This window comes from Podarcis filfolensis (assembly GCF_964270895.1).
Source record: "Podarcis filfolensis genome assembly, chromosome: 3".
NCBI classification, from domain to species: Eukaryota; Metazoa; Chordata; class Lepidosauria; order Squamata; family Lacertidae; genus Podarcis; species Podarcis filfolensis.
Window position 1 is genome coordinate 16100980 of NC_139606.1, and position 27525 is coordinate 16128504.

The window sequence follows — 27525 nt, forward strand, 5'->3', positions numbered from 1 at the left end:
TGTTACATTGTATACAGTTTAAAGTTAAATAGTTCCATAGTTTAGTGGTGGGGAAACTGCAGTTTGTGTGCCTAAATAGGCTTGCCAGCCCTCTTGATTTGACCCACAAGCAGTGGCGTAGCGTGGGTTGTCAGCACCCGGGGCAAGGCAAGTAATTTGCGCCCCCTAACCCATGGATTTGCGCCCCCTAACCCGTGGATTTGCCCTAACCCCAGATGTTGCGCCCGGTGCGGCCGGCCCCCCCTGCACCCCCCACGCTACGCCACTGCCCACAAGGCCATTTTGAGTAAATGCCCAGGTGTCATATACTGGACATCATATGACATCAGACACGCAAACATTCAAGACATAGTTGCAAATAAGCCTCCTGCTATCAGAACTCCCTTGGATAGGATGTCACCTGGGAAAACACCCTTCTGACTGGACCTCAGGTAGTATGGAGTCCTCAGGGTTCCATCTGAGGTACTCACTGGATGCCACAGGATCCTGCTTCACTTCTTAAGAACCATCAGATCTGGTGGTTCCTGACACTGTGAATTCAGTATGTTAGCTATTACCTATAAAGCCCTAAAAGGTTGTGACCTGGTTACTTGAGGTACCACTTTATCCTCTTTTAACGTGCCCACCCTCTGCAGTTGTTACCTGAGGCCTTGACCCATGTTCCTTTGACTTCAGTTGATTGATTGATTGATTGATTGATTGATTGGCAGAGAGGCAGGACAAGGCCTTTCAAGTGCTGCCTTCTGGCACTCGTTTCTCCAACCAGTCCAGCTGGCTCAATCCTTGTTGGTTTTCTGGCACATAATGAAAACATTTTTTATGTTTTTAGGTTGTGCTGAGCTTTCATTATTCCTCCCCTGCTATGAGTATGTTTGTTTGCCAGCACTTGTTAGCTTTCTGTTTTAAAATTGTATAATGGGGATTTCTCCTAAACTTCAGATTTTTGTGTTGTACAACTACACAGTCTGTTGGCGGCAGGGGGAGAGAGAGAATAGTCACTCCAGCAGTTAATAGCTTTCATTAACATGTACTTTAATCTTAGCTGAAAACGGCCATCCTAGAAAGGATTCTGATCTGTTTTGTTTGTTTGGTGCCATGGTGGGAGATCACTACCCAGATTCAGGCACCATCCCAGCTTGTGTGGTACTGATCCCTTTATCTGGCCCCAGAAAGGTTTTAAGAAAACCTTTCTCTTTTCTCACCCAAAGAGTTGAGCCAACAATTGAAAGGAGATTCAAATCACTCACAATGTCCCTCTCCCCTCAGTTTGTAGACAGAGCTCCCTCTTCCCCCAACATGTGAAACAATGAAGATAGCAGTCTGCACACCTTCGATGGCTTCTTTCAATTCAAATGATATACCTTTCCATGCATGCTGTCTCTCCCTTTTTCTACTCAGCACTTTAAATCCTGTGTACCTATAGGGAAATAAAGAAAAAGCCCATATGGTTCTCCAGTTCAGCTTTTGACCAGAGGTGCATGCTTCCCATTACAGGCACTAATTATACAACTGTATTTAATCAGTGGAGTCTTCTGTCTTTACAGAAGTTAATGAAAACATATTTGTAAGACTTCTTTCTTAATCATCTCATCTATATTTATACCATACAGCTGTGCATAGTTATTGAGGGAAGCATTGATAAATATGTATAACAACAGTACAAATGAGCAGCTAGGCATATTTTGTTATTATGAATACTTAAAGCATTAAGTTATCTCTGTCTTACAGTGTGTTTGGGCTGCTCAAATAGTGGCCCAAGGCCAGAAAACATTTTACAGTTACCCAACAATTAAGCCTTGTGACCAATTGAATTCACTTTTTTAAAACGTCTGTGGAGCAAGTGCCCCGAGGCACTGTGCATGAGCAACATTAAAATAACTACAGTTTCTGAATAAGTGTCAAGTAAACATCAGTGCATGTCTTGGTGGCTGTAGCAGATAAAAAAGTTAAATGCAATGACAAACACACACACAGACACACACAACATAGGAAAGTCACACCTTTAAGATATTCATTAGACTGGCAGACTGACCTAACAGATAGAGTTAGTTACAGATAGGTAGCCGTGTTGGTCTGCCATAGTCAAAACAAAAAAAATTTTTTCCTTCCAGTAGCACCTTAAAGACCAACTAAGTTAGTTCTTGGTATGAGCTTTCATGCACACGAAAGCTCATACCAAGAACTAACTTAGTTGGTCTTTAAGGTGCTACTGGAAGGAAAAAATTTTTTTTGTTCTAACAGATAGAGAATAGGAAGATTTTGCATGGAGGAGGGAGCTACTTTGTAAAAATATACTGAATGTTCCAAAGGCTTAAGCAATAGCTGGATAGCTTTTTTCATTCATTATTTGATATAGTGCCATATCTGAAGCTAAATTTCTCAGGAAAAATAAGACTATGGATTGAAATCACGTACAAGAACTAGGAAATTGGTGTGTAAAGTGCAGTCCATTCAGAGCAAGTTCTCGCCTAGGTTTCCTTCCAGTTTTAGTTTTAGGTTTTTTAAATCTCATAGCATCACAGAATTTCTAGGGGGTGATTTTTTTGCCTTCATGTAAGATTGCTATTATGTAGCAGTTGTGTATGTTTGCATGGACATCCATAGGCCACAAATGAAACAATCCCCAGCCAGTGCACAGCAGCAAAGAAAGAAAGAAAGAAAGAAAGAAAGAAAGAAAGAAAGAAAGAAAGAGAAAGACATAAACGTTTGTCTTCAGTTCTTATCCCTCATGAGATTAAGGCTTTATACTAATTGCATAGTTTACAAAGCAAGGTTCTAGGCCTAGGAAGTCCAAGAAAGTAGCCTTCTGCTACAGTGGAAGGTCATTCACCTTCACAACAGAGAAATAAATGGAAATACAGTGGTACCTCGGGTTAAGAACTTAATTTGTTCTGGAGGTCCGTTCTTAACCTGAAACTGTTCTTAACCTGAAGCACCACTTTAGCTAATGGGGCCTCCTGCTGACGCCGCACCGCCACTGCACGATTTCTGTTGTCATCCTGAAGCAAAGTTCTTAACCTGAGGTACTATTTCTGGGTTAGTGGAGTTTGTAACCTGAAGCGTCTGTAACCTGAAGCATATGTAACCCGAGGTACCACTGTACATAAAACTGACATCATTTGCAACAAGCAGTTCTGTTACCAGACCTTCATTTAATCTTTCATCTAATTATTATAATTGGAAGTCATTAGATGTAGATACAATTATACCTGCAAGTGTTACCGCCCAGAAACAATTATGCCGCTTTATGTTTTTGTGGTCTTTCAAATAGGCATTTGCTTACACCTAAACAGTATTAACATACATCTGGAGTCTAGCTATATTAATAATCTGCATGTTTGAATGAGCTTTGCATATGTGTGCATGCTTTGGCCTTACCCACTGCCATTATGCAGTCCCTCAACAGTTGTCTGAGAGGGAATGCGGTCCTCCTTTATAGAGCAGGTAGGTTTATCATCCTTGATTTAGACATAGATATGCAAATAGTACACTCTACTGTACTAATATATTAGAGCAGCTGTCTCCAAAATTGTGTCTTCCAGATGTTTTGGACCACAGCTTCCATTTTTTTCTAGCCATTGGTCATGCTGTCTGGGGCTGGTTAGGATTTGTAGTCCAAAACATCTGGTGGACTCAAGTTGAGGAAGGCTGCAGTAAAGAGGATAAAACTGGAATATTAATAGGTACCAAACAAATTTTGTAACGCTTTAAGAACTTTTGGATCAGATTATATTTATTAGCCCTTTCCAAGCAGCCTTGCAAAAATGAAGATTTGATCACAGTTTAACCCTTTTCACTCCAATATTATATTTTGTATGGCTACAAATTATGCCCGGGAATTAATCAACTATTTATTTCATGCAGGAGCAACTCTCCAAATTGACTTATTTTGACTTATTTTTGATAATAGGATTTTATCTCTAAAAATGGTGTTAGCAGCATTATTGCTCTTACCCAGCTAGTGCCATTTTAAGGAGAGGGAACCCTAGGGGGCAGGGTCATAGCTCTATAAGTAGAGCATCTGTTTTGCATGCAAAAGGTCTCAGGTCCCTAACATATGGCATTCCTGGGAATGACTTCTGTCTGAAATCAAGTATACTACTCAGGTATATTCCTTAAGAGTCTAGGGTTTTTTGTTTTTTTTAAAGTGAATCTATCAAGATTCTGACTGGTAACTAAAAAGCAGATTTTTGTTAAATTATGGATATAGTGGTACCTCGGGTTACATACACTTCAGATTACATACGCTTCAGGTTACAGACTCCGCTAACCCAGTAATAGTGCTTCAGGTTAAGAACTTTGCTTCAGGATAAGAACAGAAATCGTGCTCTGGTGGTGCGGCGGCGGCAGGAGACCCCATTAGCTAAAGTGGTGCTTCAGGTTAAGAACAGTTTCAGGTTAAGAACTGACCTCCAGAACGAATTAAGTACTTAACCCGAGGTACCACTGTATGCATTTAAGTTCTGCTAATGCATCTCATAACAGTTCTTATGTATCCTCTATAGGTTTTTAAATTTCTCTTTTTCGAAAGCTTGAGGAAATATATTCACAGATTGCTGTTGTAGCTATTTTTGGAGGATCAATTTACCTGCCCTCTTTCACCCAAATTCACTGATGCCCCCTGAAGTGGCATAATTTTTTATGCCAGTGATATGAGATAAGAGAGTGATACAAAGGGTCAGGGAGGAACAGCTGGCACTGCTCTCGACCCAGCAGCTGTTGTTTGTTGGCAAAGCTCAGTGCTAGGAGCTTAGTGTAGGAGGCTTAGCTAACTAGTCTGATATGAACAAGAACAAGGTGGGGCAGATTTCCCAATGTGCAGAAGAATCCAACTTAAAAACGACAACACAAAATAAGTCTGTTTCTTTGATTTCTTGTTACCGTATTTTTCGCTCCATAAGACACACCTAGTTTTTAGAGGAGGAAAACAAGAAAAAAAAATTCTGAATCTCAGCTTCCTTGGGAGGAGTGCGATCCCGGCAGAGGCTTGGGAGGGAAGCTGCACGCCAGCCAGCCATATGGTTGGCGGGCGCAGCTTCCATCCTAAGCCTCTGCAGGGATCGCTCTCCTCCCGCGGAGGCTTGGAAGGCTTTCCTTCTCCCCACTTTTTTCTTTTTTTTTTTTAAATACATATTTATTAAAGTTTTACAAAACATAAAATTCATCATTTCAAAGTATATCATTTCCATACATAAAGCTCAAGAAAAACAAAAATATATAACAGGAAAAAAAAAAGAAGAGAAAAAATAGAAAAACAGAAAAAAGAAATACTCTCTTTCTTAAATTTATAAAGTTCCATACCCCTCTGTCTTGACCTCCTCACATCCCCCTTTTTTGTGTTCCACTTTACTCCAATCAAATTCAGCAAATTCAAAACCTTGTTTAAACCATACTTAATGTTATATTCTAATTATTATGTCCCCATTTTCCATTATTTTACTCCGTACCTCATCTTATAAAATATGACATAATATTGTTCTGTTCGTAACCCCTTATCCTTTTTTTTTTAGATTCTTCTTTTCACACACCTTTAACCAAAGTCACACAAACCCTGTTACTTTTACTTCCCACATCCTATTAACACTCAAAGATTTTACAGTATTTTTGTAAATAGTCCTTAAACTTTTTCCAGTCCTGTTCCATCGATTCTTCTCTCTGGTCACGGATTCTGCCAGTCATTTCAGCCATCTCCATGTAGTCTATCACTTGCGTCTGCCATTCCTCCACGGTGGGTAGATCCTGTGTCTTCCAATATTTAGCTAAAAGTATTCTTGCTGCTGTTGTTGCATACATAAAGAATGTTCTATCTTTCTTTGGCACCCATTGGCCAACTATGCCCAAGAGAAAGGCCTCTGGTTTCTTAGGGAATGTACTTTTAAGTACTTTCTTGAGTTCATTATATATCATTTCCCTTCTCCCCACTTTTTTCTCCCCCTCTCCACCAAGCAGCACAGGCCCCTTTTCCAGCCTCCTCCTCTCTGTCCCTTTCTCCCAAACTCCTCAGGCGACATCTGCAATTTCTCCCCTTCGCTGCTGCCTCTCCTTTGCCCTCTTACCATGACTCTCCACTTGCGGCAACCTACCTCCTCTCCCTTCGCCCCGCTTCTTGGTCCCACTCCTCTATGTCCTCTTCCTCCTTTATCTCGACAGCTGCCTCTTCTCGCCATCCTCCGGCCAACATCTCCGGAGCCATCAAGCGAAAGGGGAGGCCATCGGCAAAGCCTCTCTCAAAGAGAGCAGCCCGGGAGTGCGAGGCAACATCACACAGCCTGCCCACTGCTCCCAAACCTTCCTGGGGCTTCAGGGGAAAGGGGAGGCCCTCAGCAACCCGGGTGGGTGGGGCAATGGCGCGTGCCACACTCGGGCAATTCGGCTCCAGGGACCACACATTCGCTCCATAAGACGCGCAGACATTTCCCCTTACTTTTTGAAGGTACCTTTTATCATATGTGGTGGGAATGGAAGAAAGTGAAATGCTTTTGGAATATGATATATGATAAAATTAAGAAAATGTTGAAATATACATACATTAAAAAACCGGAAGCTTTTCTACTGGGAATTGTAGGTACAGACATTAACAGACAAGATACTAAGCTTTTCCTATATGCAACAAGCAGCAAGAATTTTATTAGCACAGAAGTGGAAACAAGGAATTACTGACAAAGGAAGAATGGCAATTGAAGTTAATGGAGTATGCGGAACTGGCCAAAATGACAGGAAGAATCTGAGAACAGCAGGATCAGAAGTTCATCAAGGACTGACTAAATTTGTAAATTATTTTAAAGACAATTTTAGTCAATAAAACATGTTGGTAGGATTGCAAGAAGCTTTGTAAGGAAAGGTATAAAAATCACTGCAGAGAAGAATAAGAAAAAAATGATGCTTTGATGTTTTTGATTTGAAAGCAATGGTTAAGTAGTGAAAATGCAGAAATTTGAAATGAAAGATAGAAAATCATAAGGAAGGTTTGAAGGAAGTCATGGCCCTAAAAAGGCAAATTGTATAATATAAAAGGAGAGATTGTAATGGAAAGCATTATTGGAAAATTAATAAAACTGATATGGCAAAAAACCAAAAAAGACATTTCCCCATTTTAGGAGGAAAAAAGTGCGTCTTATGGAGCGAAATATACGGGATTTTTTTTTTTAAAAAAATATCTGTTGCTAATCATGATAATGCTGGTCATGCTTGCTTCTTGATCTCAAGAAGCCCGGACATAAAGTAATTTGCTTGACATATATAGAAGAGTTTGGATTTGATACTCCACTTTATCACTACCCGAAGGAGTCTCAAAGCGGCTAACATTCTCCTTTCCCTTCCTCCCCCACAACAAACACTCTGTGAGGTGAGTGGGGCTGAGAGACTTCAAAGAAGTGTGACTAGCCCAAGGTCACCCAGCAGCTGCATTTGGAGGAGCGGAGACGCGAACCTGGTTCCCCAGATTATGAGACTACCGCTCTTAACCACTACACCACACTGGCTCCACATATATAGGAGCGAAAGAAGCTGCATTGTACTGAGTGAGACCCTTAGTCCATCTAGCTTAGTGTTGTCTCCATTGATAGGCAGTGGCTGTCCAGTATTTAAGGCAGGCACCTTTTCCAGCACTAGATATGCTAGGGACAGAACCTGGGATCTTCTTAATGCAAAGCTGCCGCTCTACTAAGGGTCTGGTTTATGATAGCACGGAAATTGGCTAGGCTTGGGATGTGGCACCCATTATGTTTAAGTTGCTCACTAAGAAGGCAAAGCCATTGTGCAGATGATTTTCAATCAGCGAAGACACATAGTCCAGAATTAGATTACGTATGTGCTCATGATTTGAATTGTTTGTAGACTCTGATTTAGCATCTAATGACTTACAAAGCTATCCTGCTTATCTTGTTTAAACTTTAAAAGAGATTAAGTTGCCCAAGTAACTATTTTGCTCTAGCAGCACAGATTTCACAGGTTTTATTTTCATTCACTTGTAGAGGACTGAGAGCCTTCAATGTGCTTTGATCAAAAACAGTTCCTGCAATGCATCTTAATTTCCAGTAGATTTGTTTAGGAAGGAAGAAATGTTTTGTAGCACTTCACATAAAAATGGTTGGACTCAATCAAAATGAGGGCTGTGTTGCCTCTGGTATGGTACCTGTTCTGAGTCTGGGAGTTGGATGCAGTTCTTCCCATTCTTTATCCTGTCGTCATAAATGCAAAGTATCACCATGACTCGACTGCGAAAATCCCACAATTATTTGAATGCAAGATCATCTGAAATCCCCCTCTTGTGTAGGTTTTATGGAACGGAACTAGGAAAATCCTATGTTGAATCACAGACAGATAAAAGATTCAAATTCAGTCTTTACATTGTATAAGTGGCAAGGTGAGCAGGAGAAGAATTTAGGATGATGGATGAATAAGTGCAGAGGCCCGAGGCCTGTTTCCAAACTGTAGGTACATTCCTGGAAGCTGAGTATTGTCTAGCCTTTACATGTGGTAGCATTTTTCTAAATGAATGTGCAGGCAGATAAGAGTTTACAATGACTAACTTTTAAAATGACTAGATTTTAAAATTACTAGCTTTCATACGTATTGGAAAAGGGGGTCAGAACATGGATCTTTTGTTGCCATCTCAATGCTGCTGGAATAATGTTGATTGGACCTTCAGTGTAAGAAAAATATTTTTCTTTGGTGTATAAAGTTGCTAAGTATTATGTGAACCCCCATTTGTTTTAGAGGTTCAGCACCATGAAATATCCCTCTTCATTTCCAATTCACGCCTTAGTCTTTAGTTGTGGAAACACAATATGAACCCAGAATCATGGTTTACCTCACTCAAGACAAATCACTAAGTGTAACCAAGGTTTGCCGTGTGGCTTGTCTGGAGAGAGCTAAACCATGAACCCAGGTTTGGATGACACACTAAGCCAAACTATGGCATAGCACAGTACATCACAGAGGAGCAAAGTGGATGCAGTCTTCTCTCTAGGAGCCTGCATGTTTGTTCACTTGCACCAGTTTGTGACTTGGCTTAATGTTACAGTACACACAAATAAGGACGGTGATCTGTAGTGAGCTTTGGCCACAATCTGCAAACAGTTTATGATAGTTATGAAAAACCAAGCCAGTTTATAGCCAACAATCCTATCCTGTTCCCCAAAGCTGTTTGCAAACTCTGTTGACAACAGGAGGAACCATTAGATTTGGCTTCTTTTCGTCTTACCTCCAGTGAATGAATTCGCCTTTTCCTATGCTTGTTACATTTTGCTTTAAGCAGCAGTAGATATTCTTACTGCAACTGCATAATATTACTTTGCAAACATTTCCATAAAGAAACAGGCTAGTAAGCCAGCCAGATCATAGCTGTCATAAAAAGGAGTAAAATTACAAAATAAGAAAACAGGATTATTAAATTGTATATTATTAAGAAGCCATGCATTTTTAGTGACTTAAGTTCTACTGTCACAGTCTTATAGTCAGCTGAAACACAACATCTCATATAATGTTGTGATGAAAAATCATTTATGTCAGATACATCATATAGCCTGCAACAATTTGGTATTCAAACTATTTGGCATTTCATTACTTTGAAGTTGTACAGATGAGCAGATTTCTGCCATGCATTTATATACTTCAACAACCTTTCTCTGAAAAGTTGCATAGATTATTTCTGCATTCCACATTACAGTACAAGTTTTTTGGGTGTGTTTGTATCTGCACTAATTATCTGTTTAAATTTTCACACGGCGTTATGATTACATCGATCCCTTCTTTGTTTTATACTACATATTGGCAAGTCAAAATAGTCAAGGAATTTTATTTGCAAAGAGATTTAAAGACAACCTGATTTATTGTGGTAATCAGCTTTTGTGGATGTGGACTACATACAGCATAACCAGTTTCATGGATTGTTGCTGTGTGCACACACATTCATGTGGATTTTGGCAAATTGTGCACATATGTGTGCACATACAAGAACACCGTGTTTGTAAATACTTGGGCTAAAACACTATGAAATCAGTGAGTGGATGACATTTATTTGCAGAGCCTATACATATACTAATAGTGCAGTCACTGTGATAATGGTATTTTTCTAGTGTGACAGAAACCTATACTCAATTAAGTTAGAACAGAACAGAATCAGATTTGTCCTATGAATGCAACAGTGATAGCATATTCTGCGCAAGGGAATCTGCCCTTGATATTATTATGATTGATGTTTTTGGAGTAGCCATGCCTGTTTAGTTATGGGGTTTGAGATGATGTCAAGATTTCTTGCAGGGCCTGTTCTGAGTTTTTGTGTCTGTTGGGTGACTTAGGGTGTATCCACTCTTACCTTTTGCCCTTCTCTTTCCAGGCACAGGTCCACTCTTAAAAGCTCCATGTCCAAGCCACTTTTTTGCCCTGGAGCCTTCCCTGAAAAAATGCTTTCTTTAGCGTTCAATCGGAGCAAACATCAATTTGGGTTTTCTGCAGATTGCTGTTTGCTCTGATTGAGGTTTAAACAGCAGGTTTTTGCAGGGAAAGCTCTGGAGAGAGAAAAAATGGTGCTTGGATGTGGAGCTTTAAAGCATTGATCATGCCTGGAAAGAACAGAGGAAAGGTAAATGTGGATAAGCCCTTAATGTTGCTAGTGAGGTTGTTTTGTACTAAAGAGCTGCGGTAAGCACGAACAATCAACCCACCCAAGGATTGTGTATTCGTGAGGCAAGGGAACACTTGCCTCAGTTAAATTCAGTTAAATTCAAAACCACATTCACCCTTTTCCAGAAATTAAACCTTTTCATTTTCTGAAAGGGAAAGGACTATTTAATTATGCCACATAGGCAAAAATAATAGTTTAACTTCAGTCAGGGCTCACTTGAGTTTAGCATTAAAATATATTTTCAGCGCTGTGGCTCAGTCTAAATGTGAAGGAATAAATACATATTATATGGGGTAGAATTGCAACTTACGTTCTGGTGATCACGCATAATGCCCAAATTGTGTATAGACAAAATACACTGGGTACAATGGTGGGTGGGATTGCTAAAGCTTTCCCCGTATTCCTGCCTCCTTTCCACCCCCTTTTTAATTTTTTTGCCAAATGTGTAAAACTGAATGCGTACAAGTTAAATTTGTGTAAGTTGCAGGTCTACTGTATAGAGCCCTTGCCACCACCGAGGTATCCTTATTTTGGAGTGGCAGGAGAACATATTCTAGTTTTGGTGAGAAGGAAGAGAGTGTCAGCTAATGTGATATCAGGCAGATACCTTAAACCCCACACTTTTTCAATTTAGAAAATCATTGGGAAACTCTTCCTCAAACTCAGCCAAGAGAAAGCAGCCAGTACAAAGCAGTTAGTGCATTGCTTGTCATAACTGAAATTCCAAAGCTAGGTTTTTTTCTGTACATGGCATTAAGTGTGTGTGTGTGTGTGTTGTGGTTCCACTTCATAGTTCACACTCAGGGGCTCATTCCCCTCAGATTTAAAGTAACATTGGTGAGACACTACTCCCCCCACCTCACATTAGTGTAAGCAGATGTTCATTTTTCTGAATCAATCATTGAAATAACCATGAATCATGAACTGAACTATGTGAGCAATCACAAATAAGGAAATTGTCTTGATATCTTTTATTTAGGTGTGTGTTGTTCATGCATGCAACATAGAGCAAGGGAGTAAGTTCCAAAACCATTGCCAGACCAAAACATTAGGCCTGAAGTGCAATTCAAGCTCTGCCAGTCAGACAGATAGGCTTTAGTCATTATTAGACCACTGGTTTACTGTCTCTCTCTCTCTTTTTAAATAAAGAGACAGGAGTCTGAATGAGCCACCTTAGGACATAGGTTGCCTTGTCTCTCTTTGGGCTGTAGACAGGGAACAAGTCTCTCCCACACAATGAGCAGGTGATGTGGGTTGCTTTTTCTTACAAAGCAGCTATTGTTGTGAAAGTGTGGAAGAGGAGCACATAGGCATCCAGGAATCTGTAATAATTATGGAGCCAATCTGAATGGATGATAAACATTCAGTCTCTCACATCCAGGCAAGGAAGCTAATGTAAATAGTTGGGGGGGGGGCATTGAGGGTGAAATACAATGGATGTTGACAAATGAGCTTTGTCTGGAGATTGGCTAAGTGAGAACCGAAACCTTGTTTTCTACATCAGCAAGTAGTAATAAAGTTGACAGTGTTGCATGAGCTCACTTGGTAGAGACTGAGCTTCTTAATCTCAAGGTGATGGGTTCCAGCCCCATGTTGGGCAAAGATTCCTGCATTGTAGGGGTTTGAACTAGACGATCCTTCCAACTCTACAATATTATGATTCTATGACTGGACTTAAGGTTTTCCACTGAATAAAAAATGATGAACAATAGTTTAAGATGAAAAGAGATATAAGGGCCCTTAAAACAGTAGATTTAGATAAAATGTCATTCCTTTAAAGAGAAAGAAAGATGTTCTCTAATAATGACTCTAAAACCTAGAGTTCATCATATTTCACTATCAGGCTTTTTCACATGCATAGTATTTAATTGTTGGCTTCCAATTCTGTGCATCCTTGTTTCAAATAACTTGTATGCCTCTCCTTCCATATACAACCTATAGTTCAAGGTAGCTCATAAAAAAGAATCATACATATTATTTTTGTTCATATTTTGTTGACTTTGAATTATATCAGAAACACAAATGATTTTTTTTTAAAAGAAAGAACCATAAAGAAAACTGAAAACCACAATAACCAAATAGTTAAGACAGCAACATTAAAAATGTAGCATTTCCAAACAAAGCTCCAACCAGTGAGCGCTATAGGCAATGTAGCAAACTGGGATGAAGTATTCTGTATAATCATGTTTAAGGGCATACTCCAGCCAGGCAAAAGCACTAAAGGAAGGTGTTGAACAGTGGCAATGAGGGGTATGGTCCAGGGGGAACACAATCTGGAAAGAGTCCTAAGGCCTCAGGTTTCATTGATATAGTCCTTTGAAAGTCAAAACTAACACTGTGTCTGGAAACAAATAGGGCATCAGTGCGATTTTTTTTCTCAATTCTTGCTCCAAGCTACCACATTTTGACCAAGCAGAAGTTTTCAAACCCTTGTTTATTATATTTTCATTTTGTTTCTGTTCCACCCTTATTCTGCCATGAAACTCAACACAATGAGTATGTGATTCCCAGGTAGTCACATATCCAGGTACTGACCAAACCTCCTTAACTTCAGCAAAGTAGCGGCTTCATGTGCCTTCTGATCACATTGCAGTTGTTGTGATGTAACTAAGGCCTATGTTACCATAGCCAAATCTGCCCTGTCCAGAAATTGATCTAGCTGACATACGAGTCTAAGCTTGGAAATCCCACTGTTCCCCCTCAGCTGCAGCTGTAATTTGAACATCCAAAGTCAGAGCCAAGACCAGGGGAAATTCAGATTTCAAGGCAAATGCTACTCCACCCAGTATTCAGAATATGATTGCCACTGATGTACCTTAATAAAAATAGGGCTTTTGATATGTCTGTTCTTCTCCTATTAAAAAATTAAGAATTCGTTTGGCCCATCTACTCCAACACTGTTTCCTTCTCCTGTGGCATTAGGCCATATTTCCCTATCTCCTAACATCTGGTAGTCAGTGATAATACTGTTGCCTGTGAACATGGAATTTTTGCTTTATCTGGATAAAGTGTTTTTTATGATAGAACCTGAATAGGCATATTAATGGGCTAGAGGAGCTAATGCCACAGGTATAGTATAACTAGGGAAACAGCTTCATATGAATAACTATTATTATTACTATTATTATTTATTGAATTTATATCCTGCCATTCTGAAGTAGCCCATTAAAAAGAGTTGTCATTGCATTGGAACATGAAAATAGAAATAAAAATGGAAACTTTACACATGTTTATTAACAAAGAAATGTATTGGCAATCTGGAAGAGCTGTTAGAAAATGGGTGTGGTTGGTACGTGTGTATGAATACTTTGATAGGCAAAATTGCATATTTCACTGTAGATCTGAGAATGTGATTAAAAAGTCATCATATGACTTTATTTTCCCAAATGCAGTGTTACCTATTGAATGTCCTTGCATTGTTAATTGTGGTAAGAATGTTGTACAGGATGAGCATTCTTAATTGGCAATCTGTATAGCAATGCAAGCTTTTTATGTTTCCCCAGTGTCTTCATCTATTATGAATATGTTTAAAAAATTGCAGTCCACTTGTGCCTCCAAGTAATTTTCTGTTGAGCAAGAAAGCAGAATGAGATACTCTGCTGAAAGCATGCCACTTGCTTTATGCCAGTACCCCAAGTTTCACACATTAGTAAATTCTTTACATGTAGTAATCAATCCATAATCTATTTTAACGTGTGCAATTATGACCAAATGTTTGAAAAATTAAAATGCCTATCAGTAAACCCTCTTGTGAAACTTTCTCATTATTATCTTTGAACTCTTAAGATGGCATGATAACTGCAAAACCCTTGATAGTGTCTAAACAGATGGTGTATTATGATGGTTGCTTAGTGCACTGAGAACATTATAAAGGGAATATCAGGAGAAAATAGTAGTGTGCCCAAGTGGCATTTTGCATCAAATCTCCAAATTGATTTTTGAATATACAGTATTCAAAGGTTTATATGTGTAACAATTTCTGAGAAGGAAACTCTCCAGAAATTCTTTTTAATAATTATTTATTAATTTATTTATATACTGCTTAATGCCCAGGTAGTGTAATGCCCAGATAGTTTTTAATCAGTTTGTAAAACATAAAAACCAATTGCACAACATTGTTAGAATACATTACAGTGGTAATGTTTTGTGAACTACCATTTCTTGTAGAACATCTTAAACTACAGTCGTACCTCGGAAGTTGAACGGATTCCATTCCGGAAGTCTGTTCAACTTCCAAAATGTTCGGAAACCAAGGCGTGGCTTCTGATCGGCTGCAGGAAGCTCCTGCAGCCAACTGGAAGCTGCGGAAGCCACGTCGGACGTTCATGTTCCAAAGAACGTTTGCAAACCGGAACACTTTGCGGCGTTTGGGAGCCAAAACGTTCAAGTCAGAAGGTGTTCATCAACCAAGGTACGACTTATAATTAAAAATCCACAATAAAATAATTTCATTAAAACAAACAATCATGATTAAAATGTGCAAAAACTAACATCCAATCTTGTTTTAAAAACACAGAAATTAAAGCAGGTAAATAATCAGGAGATCAAGGGAATAGCTGCTCTTCAGAAGCCGTAGTCCAACAGCTATAGTCCAACCTTGAGGTTGCCAATGCATGGGCAGCTGTGGTCAAACTATCCTAATCCAAGAATGTCCCTGTTTTATCAGTCAACACTGGTAAAAGGCACTCCTAGCCACTGAGGATACCTGCACCTCCATTGACTGAGCTAGATCTGGGAGCGCTGCAAGACTACACACCTGGGAGTGCATGCCCATCTAAGGCAAACAACTCACCCACTATCTTGCCAACATTCATTTTTTTTTAAATGATATTTATTAGAAGTTTCAAAAATTACAGAAAAAAGAAGAAAAGAAAACAACAAAAAATTTAACAAAACATACATAACAATACATAAAAAGGGGAAAAAAACATAAAAACCAATACAACAATAACAATAAAAAACACACATCCAATATTCCATATCTTTATCTTTCATTTACTTGTTTCATCGACCTCTTCACACCTCCCTTTTTGTATTCTAGTTTAGTTATTTGTTTCAGCAAATTCTTTCCATCTTTCTCAATTTTTATTGGGTAATTTATCTTAACAGTCTAACCTATTAATTAGCTCAGCAAATCCTTTCCATCTTTCACTATATTCTGTCGTTCAATTTACCTTAATTTATTTTAACCTTATCTTACCATAAAATACCTTAAAGCTTAAAACTTAATATTTATTTGTACATATCTCCTTATATCATTTCTACTAAAGCCAAATAGTTTCATTCCAACATTTTTCCTAATACTCGTTAATTTTACACTAATTCCCAAAATATTTTTTTAAAAATTTTCTTCCAATCTTCATCCAACGTCTCTTCTTCCTGGTCTCGGGTTATGTCAGTCCTTACTGTCCATTCCATCTAGTCCATCAACCTGGTAATCTTATGTCCGAGGCTCTTAAGTCTTTTCCATGTCCCTTCTGCAGATCTTCTTCTTGTTTATACCTGCACTTTACCTTGTCTTTTGTTGATCTCTTTCTTAATTTCTTTCTTTTCTCATTGAGGAGTAGGTCTCGGGGAGACTCCAACTCAAAAATATCTCCATCTCTCCTCAGCAGATCAGCCCATTCCCCACAGTCCCATTCCCCACAGTCAGCAATGTAGTCCAGAGAGTATTTAAAAGCATGTTTCAAAGTCCCTCCAAAATTAAGGGCCCCCACAACTCCAGACCCCCTCTGGCCCACTCCCAATTCAGTCTTCAAGAACAGCGGCTTATGCTCCTGCAGGGCCTCGGGTCTCTCCATTTGTGTTACTTGAGGTTCAACAGCAACCTCTTCCATTATCTTCTGCATTTGCACTTGCCCTGTCAAAACAGGTTCCTGGGTTGGTTCCTGAATGGTTTCTGTATAAATATTCGCTGTCTGTCCAAAATTTTTGACTGCAACAGTCATCAAATCCATCTTCTCATGCATCTGCTCCAACAAAGCGCTTGTCTTGCAAAAAGCAAGCACCAAAGCTTCTTCCAAACACATTTTTATTCAAGGTCAGAGTCTGCTCCCACGATCCTAATCTCCACAGCTGTGAAATCCCCAGATCGACTCCAGCAACAATTTAACAAGCTCCCTTTAGAGGAGACAATTTCTATTTGTATCCATCTTTTGAAAGCAGGTCCAACAAAAGAGAATTACTTTCATTTTTCAAATTTTTTGTTTCTTTTAAATGCAAAAGGCAACATTGGAATCAATTTGTTTCTCTTCTTTAACTATCTGTCAAAAGACGTTCCATTCACAGTCAATGAACTTCCCCAAAAATCTCTGTCTCTGACACCCCGTTCCCAGGTTTGAGACAGTGGAAATTTATCTTTCTTTACTCTCTCTCCTGCAGGCTTGAACAATCAAAATTCCCCCTCTTTACTCCTGCTTCCAAGAGGGGTTTTGGTGGTTAAAACTGGAGGAATTTTAGACCTTTATATACGACTTTCCAGACTTTAGCTTGCACAATTTTTACTTCAGTCTATTTACAAAAGCGGAAGGCAGACTTCCTGTTTAGAACCTTCCCACTTCAATGCCAAATTTAAATGTTTCTTAATCCAATTTTCCGTTCTACTCACGGGTACTTGTTTAGAGTCCAATTGTCCACAGGAAAAAGTCAGCGCTCTCCGGCAACGGCTGTGCGGCTTCACTCCGTAAAAATAGCGGTCGATTCAAAACACCGCGCCGCTCACCCCACGTCGCTTCGGATCCCCGAAAAAGGGGTTTCCCTGCGAGTAGGGGAGGCGCTCCTGGTGTCAGCCGAATCCCACGTTCCCAGGCTTCCTCCGCCTGGGATTTTTAAAGGATCTCCGCCTTCGCCGTGGCGGCAAGACCCGATTTTCGCGGAGCGGGTTCCTCTCAGTCAGAGGAACTCCGCCATTGCCGATGGCGCTAACCCGGAAGTCTATCTTGCCAACATTCAGACTCAGTGTATGTAGCATCCAGGCCCCAGTTACCACACCCAATTGCTTTATAAATATGTTAAACAGCATCAGAAACAACATTTGTTGTTGTTGTTTAGTCGTTTAGTCGTGTCCGACTCTTCGTGACCCCATGGACCAGAGCACTCCAGGCACTCCTGTCTTCCACTGCCTCCCGCAGTTTGGTCAGACTCATGTTTGTAGCTTCGAGAACACTGTCCAACCATCTTGTCCTCTGTCGTCCCCTTCTTCTTGTGCCCTCATTATTTCCCAACATCAGGATCTTTTCCAGGGAGTCTTCTCTTCTCATGAGGTGGCCAAAGTATTGGAGCCTCAGCTTCACGATCTGTCCTTCCAGTGAGCACTCAGGGCTGATTTCCTTAAGAATGGATACGTTTGATCTTTTTGCAGTCCATGGGACTCTCAAGAGTCTCCTCCAGCACCATAATTCAAAAGCATCAATTCTTTTAAAACAACATAGGACCCTGTGAAAAAAATTAATACAAAAGTATGTATTTTAAAAAAAACCCTTTGGCATTCTGTTCAGTTTACTTTTACAAACGTAAATACAGAGTTGCAGAAAATAACATGTACTGTATACACAATGATGATTTGTTAACATTGTGAATGTGATTCTGTTTGAAGTGATAGATAAGGGATTTGATGCTTAAAAGAATCCCTCCTCAGCCATCGTACCATGTGGAAAGTTTCTTTTACTAGAACTCAGTGTTTTTTAGGAACACACTGAATGCTGCTCTTTCTAGTCATCTGTTTTTCAGGACAAATTGTGTTTGGCTGCATTTCCTATCCTCATCACCAAAGGAGGGAAGGACAGGGCGTTCAAAACTGATACAGTACAATTCAAAAATAGTGGATGATTGAGGGAGGGCTTTCCTGAACAAGCTATTTTAATCTAGCACTCTGCATAGGAACATGATTTGGTTTTCTAGGATTCAGGATTTCCAGTGTATGTGTGAGGAGGCGGGAGAAGAACGGCTGCTTTCTGCATAGTGCTCATCTTGTGCCCTTTGTTCCTCCTGCTGCTATTTTATGCTATCTTCACTCCCATTTTGCTACATCTAGATGCAATTTTCTGCAAATACATTGTTGCATGCTACCCTAATATTTGAGCAGTGTGAGATTTCAGGGGTTCCACCCAGGGTTTGTATTTCCTTTTGGGAATGAGGCACAGCAGAGACTATGGTGTCTTTATGGTATATGGTTTATTTACTCATATATACAACCTGAGCCTACAATGGGCATAGCAGCAACACCCTAAAAAGGTCTTGTTTGTCCAATATCCATAGCTTTGGATTCACACAGGACTCAAACATCGTGCTCTGCCTCTATGGCTTTCCAGTTTGCTGCTTTACTTCCAGGTCACATCACAGCCAAACTCGTCTAAGTTCTGGTTTTTGTCCTTCTCACTATCTGCGAGTTGAGGGAGGGTCCCCACCCACTTGCTATCTTAAACAGAGCCCCCTTAATCCTTTGTTCTCTTAATGCCCCATCACACAGAGGATTAACTCACTAGCTTACCTTATATTTTAACACTTGCTGGACCCAGGGGTTAAGGAAGTTAGCCTGGCTTGATTAGAATTTAAAACTTGCTGGATCCAGGGATTATTGAGGTCTGGCACCCACAAACTCATAACAATTTTCTGAATTAAAAGGTAAAATGGAAAAAGGCAGCAAGTGGGACTTAGCAGCAGTGGGAGCTGCAGCAGAGGAGTGAGGCAAAGCCTCAGGGATGGTTTTAATTTGTTTGCAGTGTATTTGTTTATTGCATTTACATTCCTCTTTAAAGTGGCATACATGACCCCCCCAATCATTGTCTAATCCCCACAACACCCCTGTGCGGTAGGTTAGGCTGAGAAGCAATAACTGGCCCATGGTCACCCAGTGAGCTTCATGGCTGAGTGAGCATTCAAGCTGTTCCAGGTCCTAGTGCAACACATTAACCATTACACCACACCACACTGGCTCTCATACATGTGCACATGTTCTTTGGATCACAGACATAGGTAGCTGTAGTTGGGTAAACACAGCCTCTGAAGAGACAGATCACAAAGACAGAGGCCCACTCAGTGCAGCCCTGAGGAGCAAATGATAAGTGTTTACTTCTACTTTCAGTTAACCACAGCTTATCACAAACTCTAAACTGTTTCATCTTAACTATGGTTTAGGGAAACAACCCAACTTCATAAACTGCAGTGGGTCTTATTAAAGTCAGACTTCTTTGGTCTGGGAAAAGGTGAAATCAGCCTTGCAAAAGGACAATATCAATGCAATACAGGAGGAGGGAAGATACTCATTCAACCAAAGGTCTGGGTAAAGAGATGCATCGTGACCAATCATTGCAAAGTATATAGTGATGGTGCAGAATGCGTCTCAGAGGGAAGGTCATTCCATAATCTGGGAACAGCAGAAATAAGGCCCTTGTGCACCACTGTCCCTTGTACCACAGACAGTGGCTGCACTGCCAGCAGGGTCTCAGGACAAGTCAATGTGGGAGGAGGCACTTCTTTAGAAATTTAGGGCTTAATATATCAACATTAATGTCCTAAATTGGGCTTGGAAGCAAACTGGCAACTAGAAGATCTTTCAAGGCTAGTGTATAAAAGTGTTTGGACAGAGACAGCCACCGGAAGCCTTGCTGTGGTATTCCGCACTAGCTACATTAGATAATCAAATGATGTGTAATTATTTTTCGTTTTCCTGTTCCTGCAACTGCTGCTTTTTGTTTAATTAAAAAAACAACTGCAATATTGTAAGCAGAAAGGAAGATAAATAAAGCATGGCATGGATATTTCATTTGTTTTGTCTAGGCTATTTAATTTGAGCGCACTGAAAATTAAAGAGTTAACATAATCTTCAGTAATTAGGAGATACTTACAAATAATACAGCTTTACATCTTTGAAACAAAAGAAGGCTTTGCAATCTATTTTTGAGATTGACAGTAGTTTGAGGTGGAGGATTTATTATGTCTTTTTAATTATAATTTGCAGAGCTCAAGCCTAGAGAAATAAACTGTGTTGAATCTTGATAATATGGGCAAAATACCAATTAAATATGTACAGTTTTCTGCTGTTACTCATTCAGTGTGAACATTTTCTAAATATGTCCTTTGTTTAGTAACTTATTATATCCCTACTATTAGAGCAGCTTTTATTTAAGTACGCTTTTGAAACTCTGCATTTGCCAATATTGAGAAGGCTTTTGTTCCTAGTTTGGCAAAATATGTCCCTAGAGTAAACTGTATTATGCATTTCAATTTTATGCTGTCCATTGTTCATTCTAATAATTTTGTCAAGTAATTTATTAAGTCAGAGCACTATGTTCGCATGCATTGTTTTCACGTTTGTACCAGATAGTTGCAAGCCATTAAAACAATAAAGATAATGTTGAAAAGCAGATCAAAATCAATAAATACATTCAATTTGATGAAAGCTCCTTAGCCAATTAAATTGGCACCTATCTAAACAATGGCAAAGCTTTGTTGATACTCAGGTGTCTGGTGGATGCATATTTCAGCATTTGGTTGGGGAAATATTCCATTCAGTGCACTTCCATATGAGATGAACTTTCCAGGGTTGTTTTTTTTAAAAAGCATGCGTCAGTATCCAGCTAAATAATTGTGTGAGCAGCACATCTTCTCCTTGAGCAATGGAATTTACCTCTCTACATTTGCCCCATGCTCTGTAGGCTTGGAGAACAGATTTAGGGGGCATACAGGGAAGGGGAGTCCCATTGCACAAGCAGAAATCATTCCACTAGAGCAGGAAGTCACTTAACACTACTTTGGATATAATCCATGTAAGTATCTTAAGTTTATGTGTCTGTTTTGGAGATTGGCTTCCCACTATGTACATATGTGGCAAAATAGACATCAGTGGCCCCCAGCCTCTCATGTTGTGGAAAGATAACTGCCCAGGTAGCAAAAGTGATTGACATTTTCCAGCGTTACACCATTAGGTTGGTAGAGCACTAGCTTAATATGAGTCAACAGTGTGATGCAGCAGCAAAAAAGCTAATGCTGTTCTATTATTATTTGAGGGAATTGAGTACCGTATTTTTCGCTCCATAAGGCGCACCTGATCATAAGGCACACCTAGTTTTTAGAGGGGGAATTCAAGAAAAAAATATTATTTAAAGGGAGCGCTGAGTTTTTAAGAGGAAAAAAGTGCATCTTGTGGAGCGAAAAATGTGGTTTGTTTAGCCTGGTAAAGTGAAAACTAAGAGGAGATATGACAGCCATTGTTAAAAATTTGGAAAATCAATAAAAATTAATTGGTTAAAAAAGAGAGAGATATGATATCCATCTTCCAATATCTAAAGAACTGTCACATGGAGGATGGAGCAAGCTTGTTTACAAGTTTAAGGTACAAGTTTTAAGGTACAAGCTTGTTTACAAATTTAAGGTACAAGTTTTCAGAAGTGCAAGAACACCTGGGGAGAGGGGTGAACCCTACAGGAGGAGAAAACCCCCAAACAGACCATTTAGGGCAGGATGTGTTCAGTAACCATGGAATTCTGAGTGGGAAAGAACAACAACAAATGATAAAAAATATCCTGGAAGAGTGCATGACTGACTAAAATAATGAATATTTTACTGACTGTCCAATTTGTTATTTCCAAATGTGTAATCAATCTCTTCCATAAGTCAGCAACTATCCCACTACATAAATTTTAATGGTCAGCATTTAGCTGATGTTTACAGGTCTACAACACCTTTGATTCTTGATATGTTGTATCCTGGACCCATACAAATATGTGAAACAAACCAGCCCTTGTTTGCTGCATGCAGACACACTGGTTGCATTTGAGAAACCTTGGATTAATACATTATTGCTTGACCATTTATTTGCAATATACTGTTTCTGTACATACAGAATTGCACTGGCTATGAATGCCTTTCTTATTTTAGAGAATTTAGCACTCATCAATAAAAAACGAATGTCAGTGTGGTTGCTCTGGGGAACTACAATGACTGCATTAGGGTTGCAGTTGTAATGTTGATTTGTAACATTAAAATGGATTAAAATGGTTTAAAAGTAAAAATAATGCCACAGGTATATACAGAGGAAAAAATATATACAGTACATTACATGGGTCACACCATAAATTGCCTGGACCATATGCTTAGTTACTGTTGTGGAGACAGAGAAGAAGCTAGAGACTGAGAGTTGCCTTATATGAAAATAGGAGGCAGAGTCTTAAGAACACAGTGTAGCACTAGAGGGACAGAAAGGTCCAAGAAGAGGAAAGTTCAAATGTACTTTCCCTGTCTTTCAAGAGTCAGAGGTGGCAGAGAGATAAGGAATTGCAGATGCTGGAGAGGAATGAGAGTGTTGAAACACTATGGTTACCTGTCCTACTAGTGAAAGAAAAACACTAAATTGCAGTCTCCACTGTAACTGTAGGTAGGGGGCCACAGCTTGGATTGAAAGCTTTGACAGGGTTTTTATTGTTTCTAATAATCCTTCCACCTGTCAAAATAGAAGGCCCATAATTAGTGGTCAGATAAACAATGGCTGTGTGAATTCCCAAACTCTGAATTTCCCAAACCCACAGTTTGGTTCAAAACGTGTGAGAGAGTTGTTTCTTTAAAAAGACGTTGGCAGATATATGCCTTTCTGCAAGGAATCCTAACTAAACCTGAAGAAACAGCATACACGGTTCAGCGGCAAGGTGAACAGGGAAAAGAGAAGACAAAGAAGGGATCTAGGTGAAGTTTGTACTGGGGGAGATAGAGGCAGAGGCAACCTACTGCAGCCCTTCTGCAAAGCATCTGAAAAACAGCAGAGAACAGTGTTTTCTGTTCTGCTCACCAAAATAGAGCAGATTGTGGGCATGCACCCTGTTATAGGGAAACTAGCAGGGGATCTCAGACTGAATGCAAAAAGCGATTTTCAGACTTGACACAAGTTGCCATAACATAACAAATGACACAGGTGAAAAAGCTGTCCTTGGTTCACCATAGTAATATGCCTGTGGTTGGCACATGCTGCAATCATGCACGCTAGAGACATCCCCTGGTTCACCCTGGTGCCTTTCCTGTCGCTCAGAGCCAAGCCAAATTGCTCATGTGGTCTTGGTATGTGTATAGAGTTCCTGCTGAACCAAGCTTCTCAATAATAAGCTTCAGGAACAAACTTAGTGAGATGTCTTGTGAACAAATCACCTACTATTTGATAGATAAAAAACAACCCGGCAAATAAAGGCTTTGTCCCAGACCATCAGAAAGCGCTTCTACCTTGACTATTGCAGCCTGCTTCTTCTCCTTCCCGAAGAATCTGTACACTTTCATCTATTTGATTGCTTGTCGTTTCTTTTATCTTCAAAGCTTTTGAAATAATCTTTTGAGTCTTTTTTTTCATGAATCTTGAAGAAAGAATGTAGAACTAATGTTCACCTTCATGTCACTGTTTCCACGGTATCTAAAGTTTCAAAATTATTTAGAATTTATTGAACATTAAGTGGGACACAACTGGGTTTGTTTGTTTGTTGTATATTCGTTTTGTGCTTATTAGTTTCGTTTTATATAACAAACACTATCAAATATAATCATGATAGAAAATAGATTACTATAAGCTCAGGTGAAAATATGACACGTCGGCTTTAACTTTTCAAGCCGAAGATCAACTGCTGTAAAATGATAATGAGAAGACAGTTTCACTATAGTATATTGGCCCCTCTATATTTTATCAGTTGCATATATGTTACTTTTAAAGGTATTTCTGTTCTAAATGTCTTCTGATATATGTGTAAATGCAATTTTTAGTCATTTATGATTTTTTAAAAGAGGTTATAAGAAATTCTGGTGTTAACTTTTTATTCATGTCTTTTTATATTTACATCAGCATCATTGAGCAAATTTGATATTTTTTGTCCTTGTTTTCCCCCTCTGCCCTCTTTGTGCCTTTGTCTGGAAGACATTATACTTATTTATTTTCCATTAAACATAAACATGATTGATTGATTTAAGTCCTCTTTTGTGATTAAGAAGCTGTAAGAAAAACCCTGAGAATATGAAGTCATTACTGGTCCCATCCTGTGGGTACATCTTCTGTGCAAGCTTCACTGAAATTGATAGGAGTTGTCCTTGTTCTTGGAGAGATGCCAAAAGTACCTGATAAATTGGTCTATTGCATATATGTTATCGTCTGTGTTTATTTTTTGTTGTTACTGTTTTGTAAGATAACTCTTGCTTATTTCTACACTGGATATGTTTGCCATAAAAAAGTTTTTCCTTCTATAGACTTACTCTGTGGGGAACATTGCACTTTGCTGTTTGGTTCCTTATATATTTCCTTTGATTAGTTATGCCAGTGTCTCTTTTTATCATTTTATCATCATTTACCTTTACTGGATCAGAGAATGTTCACTGTTCTAATTTAGCTAGAATGAGATCTTTTATCTGAAAGGGCATACTTTTTACTACTTAGATCAGGGTAGTCCAACTTTTCATACCAAGTGGGCTGCTAGGGTACTTCAACATGGAACCCCAAGGTCGCACAATGCCTTGTCACGTCGTGGTGGGGAACAAATGTTGCTGAGGCTGCATGTTGGACCGCCCTGACTTAGAAAACCCCCCACTATGGATCTTTTTTTCAGTTCTTAGAAATGGATCTCAGCATTATTTGTTAATGCCAAGGTTCCAAATAACTTTATTGTGCTAGTCATTGACCATGACAAATCTGAATCAAAAATAAATGCAAGCAAAAGGGATGCCACGCCACAAATAATAGTCTCTATTTAGATCTCTGAGTCTCCCTTACAGTTCACTGCTATATTGTCCAGGGTCTTCTTTCTGATCTTTTTGGCCGCAAAAACAAAAAGGTTGACTTTATGAGTCACTGAAGCATTTACATTGCTAAGAAGTCATAGGACCTTCTCTGCTGGGAGAGACATCTTTCCTGTATGGATGGTAGGGTGAGAAATCGCCTCCTGGATCCAGTGTATAGTGGGCAATATAGTTAATAGTGCATGATGTCTTTCACTTGCAGTTGCCCATATATACAGAGTTTGTCTTTGTATGGTACCCTGTTATATTGTCTATCTAGGATGGTAGAGGGCATAGCTTGAAAATGCAGCTCAGTAAAAGCTGGCCAGAGATTCGACAGATAACTGGCTCTAAAATGGATTGTTTTTAGAAGGGGGAACCAGGAAGAGCTTTTGGAGGATTTGATCACTTGCAGATCATGTAGTAATTCTGTCTAGTGACACCAATCGCTTAATTGGCACTTGTCTGTGGATGCGGGTGGCGCTGTGGTCTAAACCACTGAGCCTAGGGCTTGCCGAACAGAAGGTCGGCGGTTTGAATCCCTGCGACGGGGTGAGCTCCCATTGCTCGGTTCCTGCTCATGCCAACCTAGCAGTTCAAAAGCACATCGAAGTGCAAGTAGATAAATAGGTACTGCTCTGGCTTGAAGGTAAGCGGCATTTTCGTGCGCATGCTGGCCACATGACCCAGAAAATTGTCTGCGGACAAACGGCTCCCCTGGCCAGTAAAGCGAGATGAGCGCCGCAACCCCAGAGTCGTTCTTGACTGGACTTAACTGTCAGGGGTCCTTTATTTTTTTACCTGTGGATATAATCTCCTCTAGCTTGTGGAAAAAATAAGAGTTCAAGTAACATTGGATGTCAGATTTCCACCATCAGCTATTCTCCAATTCTGCACAACACAGGGCTGGCAAGCACTCGCATGACATGGAGGGCCATCTTTTCAGGTAATTAAATCTGGTACAGTCAACTCCTGCAGTTAACGTTGGCCATCGAGCTTCCATGTGTAAGAGTGCAGCTGCTGTTCCCTCGGGTAGGGAAAACAGTCTTTTGAGAAATTAGTTTTGGACCATTTCTAACCCTTTAATAGCACTCTCATCCTTAACAACATAAAGCATTTGAGAGATCCATTTACTACCAGATATTTTAGCACGGGCTTAAGGTGGGTTTCCCACCTTTTGTGAATTATCATGTCCGTAATCGCTGTACAGCTCTCGGATCAACAGGAGGAGTCTGTGTTCTATACTGGTGTTTAGGAGTTTCTCCCACTATCTGCTATGATTAATGGAGTCAAAGGCAAACAAACAAACAGCTTACACTTTTTAATTCTAGTATACTTTCTGATGATATGATTTAGCAGGAAGCATCGGTTGATGGTGCTGAATCCTTCTCTAAATGCTGCTTGTTCTCCGTGCAGACTGTTATTTGTATGTAGCCAGTCAGTTAACTTTATTTGGAAATGCTGAGAGTATAACTTTGAAGGGATATCTAGCAGGCTGATGGGTGGTAATATTGTGGTAGAGATCTGTCCCCTTTTCTTGAAGATTGGAACAATGATGTTTGTCTTTCAGCTATGTTCTTTATATGTATAAATAGCCTGGCCAAAATAGGTAATCACCATTCCGAATGAGTCATGAAGAGCTCTGGAGGCGTCATGTTTTCTCCAGGGGCTTTGTTTTGTTTTAAGCCTTCACGCAGATGTTTTAGTTCATTGGGGGACACGTCTCAACAGTAGCTGCTGTTGATTTTTTCCATCCTATGCTGGTCAGCGTATTCTTAACCCAAACTATTACTCATGTGTTTGGGCTTGGTTATTGCATGTTACACAGTTGAACTTCCTCATAATTACTTCCAAGAATTTGGATTGCCGTGTCAGCCAAAGACTTTAGAATTGACATGTTCTAGTTGGAAGGTCTGTCTAGCCAAGTGCTAGGTTCTGCCAAAGCTGATGACTAATTGTCTCTGTATATTGTTTCTATACCTGTCACTTCTGATGAGTTTTCTGTCTGTCATTTTTATGAACCCTTTCCATAAATGTCGCCATGGCTGCATCTGCATTTTCTTAATGACATTGTTTCAAATATTTATGCATTGCTAAATGCAAGGTATGGGAGCTGTTGGCTTTTAGCAGTACTGCCCAGGACTGGTCCTATCATTAGGCAG

At 39.7% G+C, this 27525-nt stretch overlaps 1 protein-coding gene and 2 long non-coding RNA genes across 8 annotated transcripts in view; 2 read left to right on the forward strand and 1 right to left on the reverse strand.

Moving 5' to 3' along the window:
- The window catches only part of LOC310759894, a 63931-nt gene extending 45996 nt beyond the window's left edge, over window positions 1-17935 (reverse strand). The window contains exon 1 of the long non-coding RNA XR_014546619.1: window positions 17656-17935. This is a non-coding gene — a long non-coding RNA (uncharacterized lncRNA). The remainder of the gene's footprint in view (window positions 1-17655) is intronic.
- The window catches only part of MACROD2 (mono-ADP ribosylhydrolase 2), a 966393-nt gene that overhangs the window by 101634 nt on the left and 837234 nt on the right, over window positions 1-27525 (forward strand). The gene's annotated exons all lie outside the window — the stretch shown is intronic.
- LOC310759232 lies at window positions 6000-12418 on the forward strand. Its single transcript, XR_014546277.1, has 2 exons — window positions 6000-8062; window positions 8153-12418. It is a non-coding gene; the product is annotated as an uncharacterized lncRNA (long non-coding RNA).